The sequence below is a fragment of the Neofelis nebulosa genome, chromosome 2 (genome assembly GCF_028018385.1).
Source record: "Neofelis nebulosa isolate mNeoNeb1 chromosome 2, mNeoNeb1.pri, whole genome shotgun sequence".
NCBI lineage: Eukaryota > Metazoa > Chordata > Mammalia > Carnivora > Felidae > Neofelis > Neofelis nebulosa.
The window spans coordinates 32445706-32463548 of record NC_080783.1 but is presented as its reverse complement, the minus strand read 5'-3'; the positions used below and the strand labels follow the sequence as shown (position 1 = coordinate 32463548).

At 38.5% G+C, this 17843-nt stretch overlaps 1 protein-coding gene and 1 non-coding gene across 9 annotated transcripts in view; both read right to left on the bottom strand.

The window, feature by feature from the left end:
- RAPH1 (Ras association (RalGDS/AF-6) and pleckstrin homology domains 1) overlaps positions 1-17078 on the bottom strand; it is a 107816-nt gene extending 90738 nt beyond the window's left edge. For 2 of the 8 annotated variants that reach the window (XM_058708066.1, XM_058708074.1), the window contains exon 1: positions 16547-16883. The gene's annotated coding sequence lies outside the window, so the exon portion shown is untranslated. Of the gene's footprint in view, positions 1-16546; positions 16906-16985 lie in introns of those variants that run through there. The other 6 variants (XM_058708059.1, XM_058708096.1, XM_058708103.1 and 3 more) reach the window with 6 other exon arrangements.
- On the bottom strand, positions 3519-3707 carry LOC131505939 (U2 spliceosomal RNA). The gene has a single exon (XR_009258688.1). It is a non-coding gene; the product is annotated as a U2 spliceosomal RNA (small nuclear RNA).
- Positions 17079-17843: the final 765 nt, after the last annotated feature.

Sequence of the window (17843 nt, the reverse complement as noted above, 5' to 3'; positions counted from 1 at the left end):
ATATAAAATCAATATACAGAAATCTGTGGCATTCCTATACACTAATAATGAGGCAGCAAAAAGTAAAATTAAGAAAATAATCCCATTCACAATTGCACCAAAAATGATAAAATATCTACAAATAAACGTAACCAAAGAAGTAAAAGACCTGAAATCTGAAAATTATAAAACACATGACAGAAATGAAGACAACACTAAGAAATGGAAAGACATTTCATGCTCATAGGTTAGGAGAACAAATGTTGTTAAAATGTCTATACTACCCAAAGCAATCTACAGATATAATTCAATCTCTATCAAAATACCAACAGCATTTTTCACAAAACTAGAACAATTTTTGTATGGAATCACAAAAGACCCCAAACAGCCAAAGCAATCTTGAAAAAGAAAAACAAAAACAGAGGTATCACAATTCCAGACTTCAAGTTATATTACAAAGCAGTAGTAATTAAAACAGTACTGGCATAAAAATAGACATACAGGTCAATGGAATAGAACAGAAAACTCAGAAATAAACCCACAACTATATGGTCAATTAATCTTTGACAAAACAGGAAGAATATCCATTGGGAAAAAGAACATCTCTTCAACAAATGGTGTTGGGAAAACTGGACAGCTACATGCAAAAGAATGAAACTGGACCACTTTCTTACACCATACACAAAAATAAACTCAAAATGGATTAAAGACCTAAACAGGAGACCTGAAACCTGAAAACAGAGCACAGGCAGGAATTTTTCTGATGTCAGTCATAGCAACATCTTTCTAGATATGTCTCCTGAGGCAAGGGAAATAAAGGCAAAAATAAACTATTGGGACTATCTCAAAATGTGAAGTTTCTGCACCGTGACAGAAACAATCAACCAAACTAAATGGCAACCTACGAATGGGAGAAGGTATCTACAAATGACACATCTGATAAAGGGTTACTATCCAAAATGTATAAGGAACTGATACAACACACAAACACACACACACACACACACAATAATCCAATTAAAAAATGGGCAGAAGACATGAACAGACATTTCTCCAGATGACATCCAGATGGCCAATGGACACATGAAAGGATGCTCAACATCACTCATCATCAGGGAAATGCAGAAGAAAACTACAATGAGGTATCACCTCACACCTGTCTGAATGGCTAAATTCAAAAACATAAGAAACAAGTGTTTGGCAAGGACATGGAGAAAAAGGAACCCTCTTGCACTGTTGGTGGGAATGTAAATCCAGTAATTACACAATTGGGTATTTATCCCCCAAATACAAAAACATTGGATACATGCACGCCTATATTTATTATAGTGTCGTTTACAATAGCCAAACTATGGAAGCAACCCAAATGACTACTGACTGTTGAATGGATAAGGAAGATATAGTATAAACATACAATGGAATATTATTCAGCCATAAAAAAGAACAAAATATTGCCATTTGGATAAATGGCAACATGGACAGAGCTAGAGAGTATAATGCTATGTGAAATAAGTCAGTCAGAGAAAGTCAAATACCGTAAGATCTCACTAGTATGTGGAATTTAGGAAACAAAACAAATGAGGCATTCCAAGTGAATTCATAGGTTAGCTTTCCTTTTCGGTTAAAAATACAACCAGAGTTGGGTTCCTCTATAATAAAACATACCAATTTAGGACAACTGTTACCTGCATGCTTCTCTCTCAGAAGACAAGAAAGAACAAAGTTTAAATTACTATTTGAGAATATTGACAATTCTAGGTTCAAATAGAATTAACTCTGCTTATTTGTACAATAAAATAGTAATGTTTCACTTCTGATTAGTACTCTTTGACAAGAAATAATACTGTTCATTCAATAAATGTGCAATGAAATACTACTATGAAGTTGGGCACTGTACTGGTAAGTTATAGGGAATACAGCTATATAAAGAGTAAAATAGGGTCCCTCCCCTCAGGCAATTTTATTAAAATCTCCAACAACAAAACAGAACTTGTATACTGTTTATACTTTTTACTTTTAAAATGAATGCACCTACTACATGCTACAATATTTTAAATTTGAAATGTTTTTATATTACACACACACACACACAAGCACGTGGTGGGGGAGTTTAAAGACAAATTTTGTAAGGATACATTCAGCATTTTCAGAATAAATAATCTCTACTCTTTTGTTATAACCATTCACCAACTAGCTGATAACTGCATTTTTACTCTACTATACATGATTACAAAAAATTAAATATGTTTCCCCAAAAAACATACTGGAAGTAAAATCAGTCAGGGGTTGTTAGCCAAATCATCATCTAAATTATCTATACAGATGTCATAACATAGGAGTTAGTGTATTTTAGTCAATTCTCCAGGATGAAACAGGTTTATAGCTAGGACAGCTAATGTATCTTTAGAGAAAACACTTTTATACCACTGTAAATAAACATAAGCAACAATGCCGTTACTCAAAACTCTTTAAAAGCTTTGGTCAGTGATCAGAAAAAATTTCTTTAACAGACCTTTGAAAGAACACAACTTCCACGGATGAAAAATTTCATTGAATATACTGCAGAACCTCATACTCCTTATCCTAATAACTATATTTCCAGAAACACACTAAAAAAAAAAAAAAACCCAGACCAGAAGTTGGGGAGGATGTGGAACAAGAGGAACATTTTTGGTACGTACATACATTCCTCATCACTTCAGAGAGCCATTTGGAGATTACATATCTAAAGATCCTGCAATAAGACCTCTAAGTGTCCAAGTACTTAAGAGACAAATGTCAGGAAAAAATGTACAAAAAAATTCACCACAGCATTCAAAAGGTGAATGGAAAAACTGGCTCATTCTGATAAAAATATGAACCAGATCTAGAAGAATCAGCCTGAATATTGTAAAACCATCTAGTTGAATAAAAAAATGAAAATTTTAGGAGGCAAATATAGTTTATGACTTGTATGTAATTCAAAAGCACAGAACAGCAATAAACAAAATTTTATGGATACATGTGTATTAAATGCACGAAAACACGAAGCAGAACAACACAAATTGTTATCTAGGAGAAGATTTCTGCTGTACCCATTGTATCTCTTCAAATAAGTTATTTGAAGAAAATAAAAACTGATTACTACAGTTGATGAGTATATGCAGATGTCTATCATGTTTTACACTTTTATTTAAAATGTTTTAGGGGCACGTGGCTGGCTCAGTTGGAAGAGCATGTGGCTCTTGATCTCAGGGTGGTGCGTTCGAGCTCCACTCTGTAGATTACTTGAAGTTAAAAAATAAAATTCTTCAAAATTAAAAACTAATTAATTTATTTATTTCCACTTCCACCACAGGTATAATCATACTTCTACTCATGCTGCTCCTAGGGTGGAAGATGACCATCGTGCATATATATATACACCTTCCCCTCCAGGAACCCAGGCACAAGCCACCCACCTCAACACTCACAGACAGAAGCATTCCAGTGCACACAATCCCAGATGATACATTTCCCCACAGTTTAAGTTGACTTTAGACACCTAAGTATTTCCCCTGAGGAAGTGCATCATTCCTGGGGTACTGCAATACCAGGTCAATGTGTGGAGTAGATGGAGCAAGCTCCTATTCCATCTCCCTGCTCCAAAAATCTACTTACTATATTATCCCGGGACAAAGGATGCATTGGATATTAAACAGATAAGAACAGACACCACACTTGATCTTAACCAAAGTCCTAGAAGTGATAAAAAAACAAATTTATTTTAAAATGAAATTCAAAGATGGATAAAAAAAAGTTGTGAACAAATATGCTCAAAGACAAATATTAAGGAAAAAAAACCAGGGAAAAAATGGGGGGGCAACTAAATATCCTACAAGAAAAAAAAAAACCAAATCTGAGTAAACTGGCGTATGTTTTATGTCCATTCTGGATTATAATGCAGGTGCTGTAAATTATTCCTAAAGCATTTAATGTATGGGAAAATGCCAGTGATAAAACTTTAAATGAAAGAAGCAAAACTAAATTGTGCATACTTAATGGCTATATAAACATACATACACAAAGGTGAGAAAATGTATCAAAAATTTAAACTGTAGTCATTTCTGCCTGGTAGGACAGAGTTTTATTTTCTTCTTTATACATCTCTAAATGTCACATATTTCCATTAATGAAAGGGGGAAAAAAGGAGAAGGCAAACTACAAACTCAAAATCCTCTTGTAAAAACTTACTTCCTAATTAACCTGATAAGATTCTGTTTTACTTTTGATTCTAAAATTATTGGACTATGTTAACAAAGATAAACCTCTTTAAATATTAATATTCACAACTATACAAGCCAAAATAATTACGCCAATAACTATACAGCTGTAAAATTATACTTTAAAGTTTCTAAAGATACCTGTTTAATCTCTGCTGTTTCTAGCACTGTCACATCAAAATATATGGTCCCTTCATCTATGCATTAGACAAGGTTTTCACATGGAAAATCTCATACCAAATCTTAATTTATATTATAAAAATAAGCATGTGTAAATAACAATTTGGCTGTAAGAAATGACACAAATAGGACAGCATGCAGTGTTCACATAACATACTCCATGGCAACTGAAAAATAAAAAATACTGTTTAGAGAAATTAAAGACCTAAATAAATGGGCAGATATACCATTATTAATGGACTGAAAGATGGAACGTCATTACATGTCAATTGTCCCCATATTGAACTAAGTATTCACTATGTAATTATAGCCAATATCCCAATGTCTGATTCTAAAATTTACATGGAAAAGCAAATGACCCAGAACAGCCAAAAGAATCTGGAAAAAGAACCTGGGGTAAACTACCTGCCTTCAAGATTTACTCTAAGGCTAAGTAATCAAGACAATGTAGTAATGGCAAAAGAATTGAGAATTCCATCATTGTAACAGAATACAGTCCAGAAATAGGCTCATTTTACAATGTCAAATGATTTTCAACAAGGATGTCAAAGTCGGTAAGTTGAAAAGGAAAGGTTTTGTTTTTCTACCATTCCTGAGATATAGTTGACAAACTGAAGTACAAAGCTTTTTTTAACAGATGCTGGAGCAAACATATAAATATTGAGGGTGGGGAAGCCTCCACTTCTTTATCAAACCATTAACAAAAATCAATTCAAAATGGATCACAGACTGAAATGTAAAGGCTAAAATTATAAAGCCCTTAGGAGAAAACATAAGATACCTTTGCAACTTTGGTGTAAGTCAAGATGTATAAGGATAGAAAACACTAAACCATGAAAGTAAAAATATTTTGATAAAGTCCAATATAAAAACTTCTTCTCTTTGAAAGATACCACTAAAAATATAAACAGGCAAGTCACAGACTAAGAGAAAATATTCACAAATATATCTGATAAGGGACTTGTTGTGAAAAAATATAAAGACTTGCTACAACTAAACAAAAAAAAAGATAACCCAATTTTTTAAATGGGCAAGACTTGCAGTCATTTCCCAAATGGCTAATATGAACCTGAAAAGTTGCTCAACATTACAGGGGATCAAGGAAACACAAATTAAAACTACAATGAGATACCACTACATATGCATTACAGTGGCTAGAAGGCAAAAGACTGACAATTCCAAGTGCTGTTGAATATATAAAATGATGTGTACAACTTTGGCTAAGTTTGTCAGTTTCTTGAAGGATTAAAATTACACCTAGCCTATATAACCCAGCCATGTTCTCATAGGTATTTATCCAAGAGAAATAAAAGAGACTTGTATACAAATAAAAGAGACTTGTACACAAATGTTATAGCAGCTTTATTAGTAAAAGCCAGAAATGGAAGCAGCCAAAATATCTATCAACAGGTGAATGGATAAATCAGCAACAATATGGAACAATCTAAAAATCATTATTCTACCTGAAAATAAGCCAGATTACACACACACACACACACACACACACACACACACACACACACACACACAGAAAGAGAGAAAGAGAGAGAGAGAGCGAGAGCCCACGCGCTACAGCGTGGGCAAGCGCTAGAGCTCAGGGAGAGGGAGGGAGAAAGAGAGAAGGGGGAGGTGAGGGGGAGAGAGAGAGAGAAAAACACTGAGTGATTCTACACATAAGATTCTAAGAATGCAAACTAATCTATAGTGACAGGTTGCCTGGAGACAGAGGGGAAGGGAGATACGACTTGCAAAGAGTTATGAGGAAACTTTGGGGGACGATGGAAATGTTTACTATCTTGATTGCAGTGATGGTTTCATGTGTGTATGAAAACACATCAAATTGTATACCTTAGTGTGTAGTTTATTATATGGAAATTATATCTCAATAAAGTAGAAGAAAAATTTTTCAAGAAACAAGCAAACCAAAAAACTTTAGAGCAGAATTAGAGTCAAGGTAGTGGCTAGCCATGAGGGGCAGGGGTATAGAGAAGCAGATGTGGGGCAGGGGGCTTCTGGCACACCTGTGTTTTTCTTTTTTTCATCTCTGTACTGGTTACAGAAGAGCAGTCAAGTTGTAAAAGTGTACACTTATGATACGTGTACTTTTCTGTATATTTTTCTTCAATGCTGTTTTTACTTCTATTTAAGTGTTTATTTATTTTTGAGAGAGAGAAAGTGAGGCAGAAGATAGAGGGAGACAGAGAATCCCAAGCAGGCTCCCCACTGCCACTCAGAGCCTGACGCGGGACTCAAACTCACGAACTGTGAGATCATGAACTGAGCCAAAACCAAAATTTGGAGGTTTAACCGACTGAGCCACCCAGGCGTCCCTCAATACAAAGTTTTTAAAAGAAGATATAACATCTACCTATGACCTAGCAATCTGACTCCTTTATCCAAGAGAAATGAAATATCTGTCCACAAAAAGACCTGTACAAACATATTCATAGCAGTTTTCTTCACAATGGTCCCAAACTGGAAATAGCCCAGGTGTCCATTAATAGGAAACTAGATAAACAATCTATGGTACACACTGCTTGTAAAATTGAATATTACTCCACAATAAAAAGAAACAAACTACTAACACAAGCAATAACATGCATGTGTCTAAAAACATCATGCTGGGTGCAAGAAGTCAGGGATAAAAGAGTACATATGCACAATCAACTAATAGAAAGTTATAGAAAAGGCAAAATTTACCTATGGTTGTAGTTGCTTCTAGGAGAAGTAACTATCTAGGATAGGGAGAAGTAGAGAGAGAGTGGGGGAAGGTAAAGGGTAGTCATAGAAATGTTTTAGATCTCACTAGAAATGTCAGGAAAAAAATGCTCACTACGAACATGGAAAAATTATGTCTATCAAAACTAGTGAATAACTAAATTAAATGTTTAACTGGTACCTTTAATTCACCTTCAATAATCCTCAAAAGCATAATGCAAAATCCAAATTTACGTTTCTGAAAAAAGTCTATAATTTCAATTGCGGTGAAGAATGAATTTTATTTAGGTCTCACTTTGCTGTGAAGTCTCACTTTACATATTTTTCTTCTATAAACATCATTTCCCAATCATTAAGAAACTGAGAATGTCTTGTCCCAAGTACTTTTGTTTGTTTTTTGCTTTGAAAGAGAGAGAGAGTGAGTGAACGGGGGCAGGACAGGGGCAAAGAGAGAAGGAGAGAGAGAATCCTCCTGCACTGACTGTGCAGAGCCCAACGTGGGGATCCATCTCAGGAATCGGGAGATCGTGACTTAAGCTGAAATCAAGAGTTGGATGCTTAACCAACTGAGCCACCCAGGTGTCCCCTACGTGCTTTATTTTTAAGATGGATTCATATAATAATATTATACACTACGAAATGGAACTCTTCTGAAAGGTCCATTAACAATAATAATTCAGTAAGACTGTATAGTGGTTTCTAAAATGGAGGTGACTCTACCCCAGGAGGTAGGAGTGATGATCTAAGAAGAACATATTAGGAGCTCTTTTTGTATTTAATCTGTATCATACATATGTATTTTAAGTATAATATAAGGTAATAGAATATATAGATTTCCTTAACACACAAAATGACACTGGCATCTTCATTATGGCCACCAATCGGTCACACCTGATATAAAGTAATCCAAGTATTCTGGTACTAAGTGATTCTAAGTATTCTGAGACAGTGATAGTATTTGCTAGATTCTTTTTCAATAATGAAATAAAGAACACGACTTTTTGGAATGTGCTACAAGAAATGGGTTCAGAGAAGATACAGTTTCAACAGTAAACGATTTCCTTAATAGAAACAGTATTTTATGGAAAAACTATATTATATAATCCTTCATGAAGAAACTGTTTTGATTTCAACAAAAGAAAGTTGGGGGCAGGAAGTAAGATTTAATTTCAAAAGCAACTACTGCCAGCAAAAGACAAGCTGAAGCAAGAAGATTGTCAAGTGTTATAATATTTTACTGATGTAGTTGAGGAGTGACCATCGTATTTTATATCAAACAGGTTTATTAGTTGTTTCATGGCAAAGTATTTAAAAGAGGTGTCAAAAAGTTAAGCATTTATTTTTTTACAAAGAGTCTAAATTTGCGGACTTTCTGTGGTGACTGTAGTAGCATACCACCTAGCCACTGTTTTCAACAGCAAAAACAAAAAATTGGTTAATCTGTACCTTAAAAATCAATGAGACATTTTAAAACTCAGTAAGAAAATATCTGTTTTCCAAAAGAAAACAAGGTGTGTCATCTTGAATCACTCACATATCCTAAAAACAGAGAAACCATTTTCTAAGTCTTTCAAAGCTTTCCAGGGTTTTCTATGGATTTTGAACACATTTATTAAAAATATATCAGTGCAAATCCTCACACTGGAAAAGCAAACTTTACTAGCTAAATCTGCAAAAGTGATGGATGGAAATTAAACAATGGGTATCTCCAGGAAGAAAGCACAGCCAAATATATACTTATTCTTTTTGGGTATATGTCCCTATATAAGCTGCCTTCTAGTTAAGACAAGCATTAAAACCAAGTACCAAATTAAACAGATTTAAGATGCAGACTTTGGAATTTCTGTATTACCAAGTAGTAAACCCAAGATTTTTTCAAACATAATGCAGCATAGTCATTGCTCCTGCTTTAAAAAAATATGTATTTATTTTAAAATTGTAAACAAAAAGGTTTTGTAGCCATTACTAACATTTATAAAGTACTCCACTCATAGATAGATAAGGGGATCATGATTCCCTTCACTAGTCTCTAAAACCATTTGTTACAATATAAAATAAACTAATCAATAAAGAATTATTCTTTATAAATAAAGTAAACACTATTAAACATTATTAGATTTTAGTGAATCCTTTCAGGAGATGCAACCAACTGTAAATAATTCTTCAAATAATAGTTTTCATTAAAAACTTTACTCAATTTCTATTCTGCTTAAGGGACTGAGGTATTTCAGATGAGTAAAAGCAGGGCCAATGATCCAAAATTCAGGGGAATTTAAGACAGTACAATCATCTACAACACAAAGCAAATCAAGTAAGGTCTAGAGAAATGAAGAAGAAAGCAATTCTGCTTGGTGTCTAACAGCTTCACAAAGAAGGTGTATGAAGCTGGGTCGCAAAGTGAGATTTTGACTGGAAAAAATAGAACAAAGCATGTCTGAGAACCATGGATAGAGGCATGAACAACCTGGGGTATGAAAAGAATATACTGTATATAGTTGTTTTGCTGTACTCACTTAGCTAACACTTTTCTTCACATATCAAATTTAGCAAGATTCTTTTAAAGGTATTTTCCAAAAAAGCATCTACCTCTTAAGAACCGTTACAAAATTGGTTTACTGCAATTCTACAATATTTGGGCCTATTTAAAATGTTTACAGTTCCAATTATCTCCAGATTCACCATTCTTCACCAGGGGGCTTAAATTTTAAGTGTCACATAATGACAAGACATCATTATGGACCTCCCAACCTTTTCTTCTCATGTAAAGGGATGACTTACTTGTCCTTTCTTTTCTAAATCTAATCCCTCCCCTTTTTCAAATCCCAGTACCATGTGCTTTCTTCTTGGACTCTGCTCCCTTGATTACATCCTCTACTGATTCCTTGTATCCTGCACTTAAACCGGAATCCTGTTTTAGGGGGGTGAATACCTAGCTCTTCTGACTTCTCCATTACATCTAGCTCTGCCCAATGAAGAAAAACAATATGTATTTTATTAGCAGCAAAATATATACTGTTTTAAAAAGCCAATCTGTAAATCAAGAGTGATGTATTTTAAGACATCTGCCCCAACATGTGGTAAATTACATCTTAAAGTAACAGCAGTAAGAGCATGGGATGAAGCTTTAGAGAACATGTAATTTGGGGTTTTTCTAATACTTCCCAATAAAACTTTCCCGGATGAAATTTTTTAATTTAAATCCAAGTTAGTTAACATAGTGTAATAATGATTTCCGGAATAGAATTCAGTGATTCATCACTTACAAAAAACAGCCAGGGCCCATCCTAACAAGTGTCCTCCTTAACGTCCCTTGCCCATTTAGCCCATCCCCCCCCCCACCCAAAACCCCTCCAGCAACCCTTAGTTTATTACCCATATTTAAGAGTCTCTTATGGTTTGTCTCCCTCCATTTTTAGATTACTTTGCTTCCCTTCCTCTATGTTCAACTGTTTTGTTTCTTAAATTCCACATATGAGTGAAATCATGTATTTGTCTTTCTCTTACTGACTTATTTCACTTAGCAAAATACACTAGTTCTATCCATGTTGTTGCAAATGGCAAGATTTCATTCTTTTCAATTGCTGAGTAATATTCCATTATATATATACCACGTCTTCTTTATCCATTCATCAGTCGATGGACCATTTGGGCTTTTTTCTTACTTTGACTATTGTTGATACTGCTGCTATAAACACTGGGGTGCATGTCTAGATGAAATCCTTTTTATTTTTTTCTTAAATGTTTATTTATATTTGAGAGAGAGACAGAGACTGTGTATGAGTGGAGAGGGGCAGAGAGAGTCAGAGACAGAATCAGAAGCAAGCTCCAGGCTCACAGCTGTCAGCGCACAGCCTGACACAGAGGGGCAACTCATGAGCAGTGAGATCATGACCTGAGCCAGAGTCAGACCCTTAACCAACTGAGCCACCCAGGCACCCCTGAAATCATTTTCTTTTTTTAAATGTTTGTTTATTTTTGAGAGAGAGAGAAAAATAGAGTGTGAGTAGGGGAGGGGCAGAGAGAGGGAGACACAGAATGCAAAACAGGCTCCAGGCTCTGAGCTGTTAGCACAGAGACTGATGCGGGGCTTGAACTCACAAACTGTGAGATCATGACCTGAGCAGAAGTTGGACACTTAACCGACTGAGCCACCCAGGTGCCCCTCCAGATGAAATCTTTATACAGCATCTCAGATACGTAAAACTGACACAAGTGCTGCTAATACTATTCTATGTTCAAATATATTAATTTATTACCAACTCAAAGAGACAAGTTAAGGATTAAGTATGTTAGTTATAGTCTTATAACAATCTAAGCAAACCATTTATTACTGTAAAGTTTTGTTTTGATTTCACCCAGATAAGTAATTCCAAGTAGGTAGCAGCTTTTGTAGTCTCAGGATATGCTTCAGTTAAATTGGAAAAAAAAATTTTTGTAAGTTTTTTTTTTCAAAATTGGTTTTGAATATGTTGTTACAGTTTTCAATTTGTTAAAAAAAAATTTTTTTTACCATGCAACAAAACCTTTATTAACATTTTGAATAGCTATCTAAAAAAACATCAATTCAGCTTTAATGAAACTGGTAATATCTAAACCTAGAGTGGGGCAGATGGCTAGAACGCAGAGTAATGCCATCATTGGGTATATAAATTCAAGACTGAAGAATTAACAGCCACCCCTCAGATGGAGAACCAGGTGCAGGGTTGATCCTTTCTGGGTGCTGTAATCAGAAAGAGTGCAGCTATCTTCCAGCAGCTTTGCCTGCAAAAAGGTGAGCCTCTGCTGGTCAGGGCAGATCCCTTCTTTATCTTGGATCTTAGCTTTCACATTCTCAATGGTGTCACTGGGCTCCACCTCCAGAGTGATGGTCTTGCCAGTCAGGGTCTTCGCAAACATCTGCATACCACGCCTCAGATGCAGGGCAGGGTACAGGGTCGACCCTTTCAGGATATTGTAATCAAAAAGAGCTTGGCCATCTTCCAGATGCTTGCCTGCAATAATGAGCCTCTTTATCCTGGATCTTTTTCTATGGTGTCACTGGATTCCACTTCCAAGGCAATAGTCTTGCCGGTCAAAGTCTTAGTGAAGATTTGCATGTTGACCTGCTAGCGAATGCAAAGACACTAAATCCAATCACAGTGAGTCACCTCCACACCAACACACAAACACCCGACAATGCCAGCCACTTGTGAACTAACATTTTTTGTGTATGTATGTGAGGGTTGCTGAGGTCTTTCAATGGAGAAAAAACAGTCCTTTCACCAAACGGTGCTGTAAACTGGATATACACATGTGAAAGGATGTGGTTGGACCCGTATCTAACACCACACATAAATATTAACTAAGCATAAAAGCTTAAACTATAAAACTGTTAGAAAAAAACATATGGGAAAACCTTCATGGCATTGGATCTGGCAATGATTTCTTGGACATGACACCAAAAGCATCAGCACCAAAAGAAAAAAAAAGATAAAGTGGACTTCATTAAAATGAAAAACTTGTGTACATTAAAGGATACCATCAACAGAGTGAAAAGACAACCCATGGCAATGGGTTGTAAGTCATTGTAAATCATGGATCTGATGTGAAATTAATACCCAGAATATATAAGGAATTCCTAGAACTCAACAACAATAAAAACCCAATTTTTAAAAATGGGCAAAGGACTTGGATAGACATTTCTACAAAGATACACAAATGGTCAATAAGGACTTGAAAATATGCTCAATATCACTAATCATTAGAAAAATGTAAATCAAAACCACAATAAGATGCCACTTCACACTCATTAGGATGGCTATGATAAAACAAAACAAAACCCTGAAAACAGCAAGTGTTGCTGAAGATGTGGAGAAGCCAGAACCATTGTACGCTGCTAGTAGGAGTATAAAATGCTACAGCCACTGTGGAAAACAGCATGGAGGTTCCTCAAGAATCAAACATACAATTACCATAAGATCCTGCAATTCTACTTCAGGGTATATACCCAAGAGAACTGTGGTGTGTGTGTGTGTGTGTCTGTGTGCGTGTGTGCATACACACACTTAAAAAAAGAACGAAATTCCGATTCATGGTATACAATGAACTTTGAAGACATTATGTTAAGTGAAATAAGCCAAATACAAAAGAACAAATATTGTAGGATTCCATTTATATAAAGTACCTAGAGAAGTCAAATTCATAAAAACAGTAAGTAGAAAAGTAACTACCAGGGACTAGGGAGGTGGGGGGGGGGGGGGGTACAGAGTTATTATTTAATGAGTAATTTCAGTTTGGAATGATGAAAAAGTTCTGAAGATAGTGATAATGGTTGTACAAATTTGTGAATGTACTTAATACCACTGAAATGTACAATTAAAAATAGTTAAAATGGTAATTTTATGTTGTATATTTTACAATAAAAAATTTGTGTGTGTTATATATTTTATTATGGTGGCAGTATAAAAATGTAGTTAAGAAAACAAGCTTAAGAATTATGTTGAATGGTTTCACACCCAGCTCTGTCATTTTATACTTCTGTAGTCTAAGCCTGTTTGCTCAGACTGTAACAGAACCTACTTCATAGAATTATGGCAAGAATTAAATAAATTTTATATGTAAAGCATTAAAAACAAGCATGTCATTTAGTAGTCACTTTTTATCATTGTAGGTTTTAAATACATTTTTTTTTTTTTAATTTTTTTTTTTTTTCAACATTTTTTATTTATTTTTGGGACAGAGAGAGACAGAGCATGAACAGGGGAGGGGCAGAGAGAGAGGGAGACACAGAATCGGAAACAGGCTCCAGGCTCCGAGCCATCGGCCCAGAGCCTGACGCGGGGCTCGAACTCACGGACCGCGAGATCGTGACCTGGCTGAAGTCGGACGCTTAACCGACTGCGCCACCCAGGCGCCCCTTAAATACATTTTTAATGAGATTTAAGTGAAACATCCGCAGAGCCCTTGAAGGTCCTCCTCAAAATTCCAGAGTTCAGTAAAACACACACTGAAAACCAGTGATCTAATCCAAATTTCTCATTTTACAGGTAAAGGAATTAAAATCCAAGATAAGAGGTTAGCCTAGGTCACATATCTTGTTTTGCTAATATTAATTATTCTAAAATAAGAGTTTGAGATTAACAATAATGTTGACATTCAAATACTTCAGAACCAAAGCAAAGCCATGAGATTCTATAGACTCTATGAATAGTGTGATACCATCCACCATGCTAATCTAAAAAATACAGTAATTATGTATGGGGTGAAAACCAAAAGGTAGCAAAACCAAAAGGAAAGTCATCTCAATTATTCTCAAAGACATGCTTAAAAACACTTCTTCAGAAAATAAAGTGTTAAAACATTAGTGAAAACCAAATTATATTGACCAAGAGTATGAGGCACACCCAATATGTGCACACTACTCCACTCCTGTTAGCCACTTACTATATAATCTTAGTGAGACCTCTCAATCTGAAAAATCAGCTGCTTTTTCTACCAAATGGAGCTAATATGCACCACGAGGAAACATCTACAAATAATTCTTTATTAAATTCAAACAGAAGAGAGCAGCAGTCCAAATTACACAAAATGTCTAATCCAAAAACTCATGTATTAAAGCTTTGTTGACATTTTTGTACTTCTTTGGATAGGGCTAGATCTGGTTTCTGGGAAATTCGCAACACAAAAAGCAAGATAACAGAGACAATCTTTGAAGGTCAGACTCAACAAGAGCGGAAAAGGCTTTTGAGCGTCCCTATTTTGCCCTTCCCCCATTGGTCTTACTCAATTGGGCTCTCAAAGGATAGTGCCACCTCTGCTTGGAATGTCCTCCCCATCTACATCAGCTGAAATTCTACCCATTCTTAAAGGTTCCACTTAAATGCCACAGCTTCCATGAATTTTCCCCCAGTGCTCCCAATCTAGAATTAATCTCTCTCTCCTCTTTGCTCCCATATTTTGCAGCTCTACTTCAACATTTTATTATATAATGCATTGCATTACAATTATCTACCTTAACTTCTTCCCCCACCTTACCCTCAGGTAAATCTCAAGAGCAGTAGGCTAAGGAAGAAAGGAATCAACATTTGCTAACACGTCAGAGCCTTGCAAGGTGCTAGGCATTTGGCATACATTATCTCATTCAATCTCTTTGGCAACCACCTGGGGAGATAAACTGGTGATGTTATTCCCATTTTACTGATAGAAAAGTACTGAGAGTTAACAGCTTTACCGTCACACTACTAGACAATTCCAGGTTTATGGAGCCTCTGGTTTCCCTGGCTTCAAAAAGCTCTTTCCATCAAGCTGTGCTGAAGGTCTTGTCCACTTTGTGTGTCTCTCACTCTAACAGACAAGAAGGTATTCCACAAAGATTCGCTGAATTTAATATTCCTCTGAACTCACTACCACCCTTTTAACAATCCGTTCACGCTCTATCCCTAGCCCATTACCTTTACGGTTCCTATACAGATTTTACATACACACAGGCAGCTCTCCAGATCTTCAAAAGAAATGCTGCAGACATATCAACCCTTATGGGGAGGTTAAGTGAAGAACCTTTCAGTTCTCCCAGATTTCCCCAACTGCTCTTCCCACAAAATAGAAGAAAGCTCCCCCACACGAGACACATTTGATGCGATGCTTATACCCTTCCAAAAAGCTCTTATTTCATACTCAGCAACGTCTTCGTGCTTACAAGCAGTAAAGGCTTATGCGGTTCCCAGTTCACACTGTGGGGACACCCTAAGACACTGTCTGAATAAGAAAACCGCATCTTACAGACTCTTGAAATGAAGGCATCCTAATAGTATTACTCTGCCTCCCTCTCCTCCTTACCGTCCCCCGCCCCCCCCCCACCCCCAACGAACTGCAGTTTGGATTTCCGGCGGGAATGCACACGGACACAGCAACATGAGAGGGGCTCAAAAGCAAGAGCGCAATTACTTAGCCTGCTTAATTAGAAACAAGACGCAGAAGGCGCCCCGCATTTCTGTATCTCTGCAATGAATTCATGTATGGAAGGTGGGGGCCACCGAAGCCCGAGGAATCCCAGACATGGAATCACTGGATTCTGCGGCGAGTCGGGGAAGAGTCCTTTCCTCCTCGCGGTCCCGGGCCACCAGCCCCCCGTACTGGGTCCAACCCCAACCGCACCCTCCAGGCGGTCCTGTATCTCATTGTCTCCCTCCGTCGCTGCCCCCAGGGGCGCAGGGGGCAGCCCAGGCCCCAACGACCCCCACCCACCCGCCGCCGCCGCCGCCTAGCCGGGCGTGGTCCCACGAGCCCAGCCCGGCAGCGACCCCGCCCCAGGCTCGGCTGCCCGCACCGCGCCCGGACGGCTGGGCCGCGCCAGGCGCCGGGAAAATGGAGGCGGGAGCAGAGGCAGCGCCTCACAGCCCGCGCCCGGCCGGCTCCCTCCGCCCGCCCCGAGGGTGAGGCTAAACACTCACCGCGGCAGCTGCTCGATCCTCCAGCGGCCCTGGGCTGGCCAGCCGCCGCTCGCGCTGCTCCCGCCGCCACCCCGCCGCCTCCTAAGGCGCGGCGCTCCTTCCCCGGAGACGCCGTGAGCGCCCGCAGCTCTCGCGCCGCGCGCACCGTGACTGACTGACTGACCGACCGGGCGGGCGGGAGCGCGCAGCAGGCGGGGCGGCCGCAGCGGCCAGCGGTGGCCGATCCCAGTGGGGCCGCGTCCGGCCGAGGCGCAGAAGGCGGAGCTGAGGGCCGGGCAGCGGACAGGCGGACCGACTCACGCCCAGCCGCTAGCTGCCCCCGCCCGCCGCCAACCACTCACTTCCGGCGCAGGCGGCCGCGCCCGCCCCTCCCGGGCGTCCGCCCGCCGCCCGCGCCCTCCGCGCCCCCCGCCCGCGCCCCCTCGCCGGCCCTGCTCACCCTCCCTGCAGGCGCCGGACCGCACCCAGCCGGGGCTGTGCTCCGTGCTCCGCCTTTCCTCCGCGCGCGCCTGTGAACCGCCTCCAGGAACCAGTGAATCACAGAATGAATGAGCGAGGAAGGAAAATCCCGGTGCTGTCCCACCCCCTGCTCGCCTTTCGTTGGACGAAGGCCCAGTGGCCTAGGTCCCAGGGCCGTGAGACACACGGAAGCTTCGAGCAGATCTGTCAAAGGACCTGTATGCATGCACCTTTATGTCATCCACGTATCCAAACACCCCAGCAACGCATCAGATGTCTTAGGTGCTTAAAGGACCATGGTCGTAACAGTCTGTGAGGCATTTTTTAGGAAAACCCATTTTGCCCGACAACTCTCTGTATTTTCATGCACTGTATGGAGAAGCTTTTAGAAATTGGACATTTCAATGATTTTTAGTTACTTTTTACCTTTGAAATGTGCTTATCTTGCGTTCTGAAGTTTTGTCACCATCCCCCCCCCCTTACTGAAATTGTTTAGGAATAAGGTGTTGGCATTTTTCTGGATTACCAAGCTCTAAATTCCTCAGATACTGCTCATTTTGATACAGGCTTGACTTACTCAGACTCAGGTTTAATCTTAAGTTTTTATATCTTTATTTTGACCTCCTAAAGTTCATCAAAGAGAGAAAAAAATAGAATTAAATTATTTTTGCCTGGCTACATGCAAAGTAAGTTTGTTGACAGCGTTAAAACAATTGACCAATTGGAAGGTGACCTGGAAATAGTTGTAGTGAACATTCCTTTTTCATGCCTTCCCATCTGCTTGCTAAGTATGAGTATCTGCATCTTGAATTTTCACAGATGAAGGATTGACTATGCC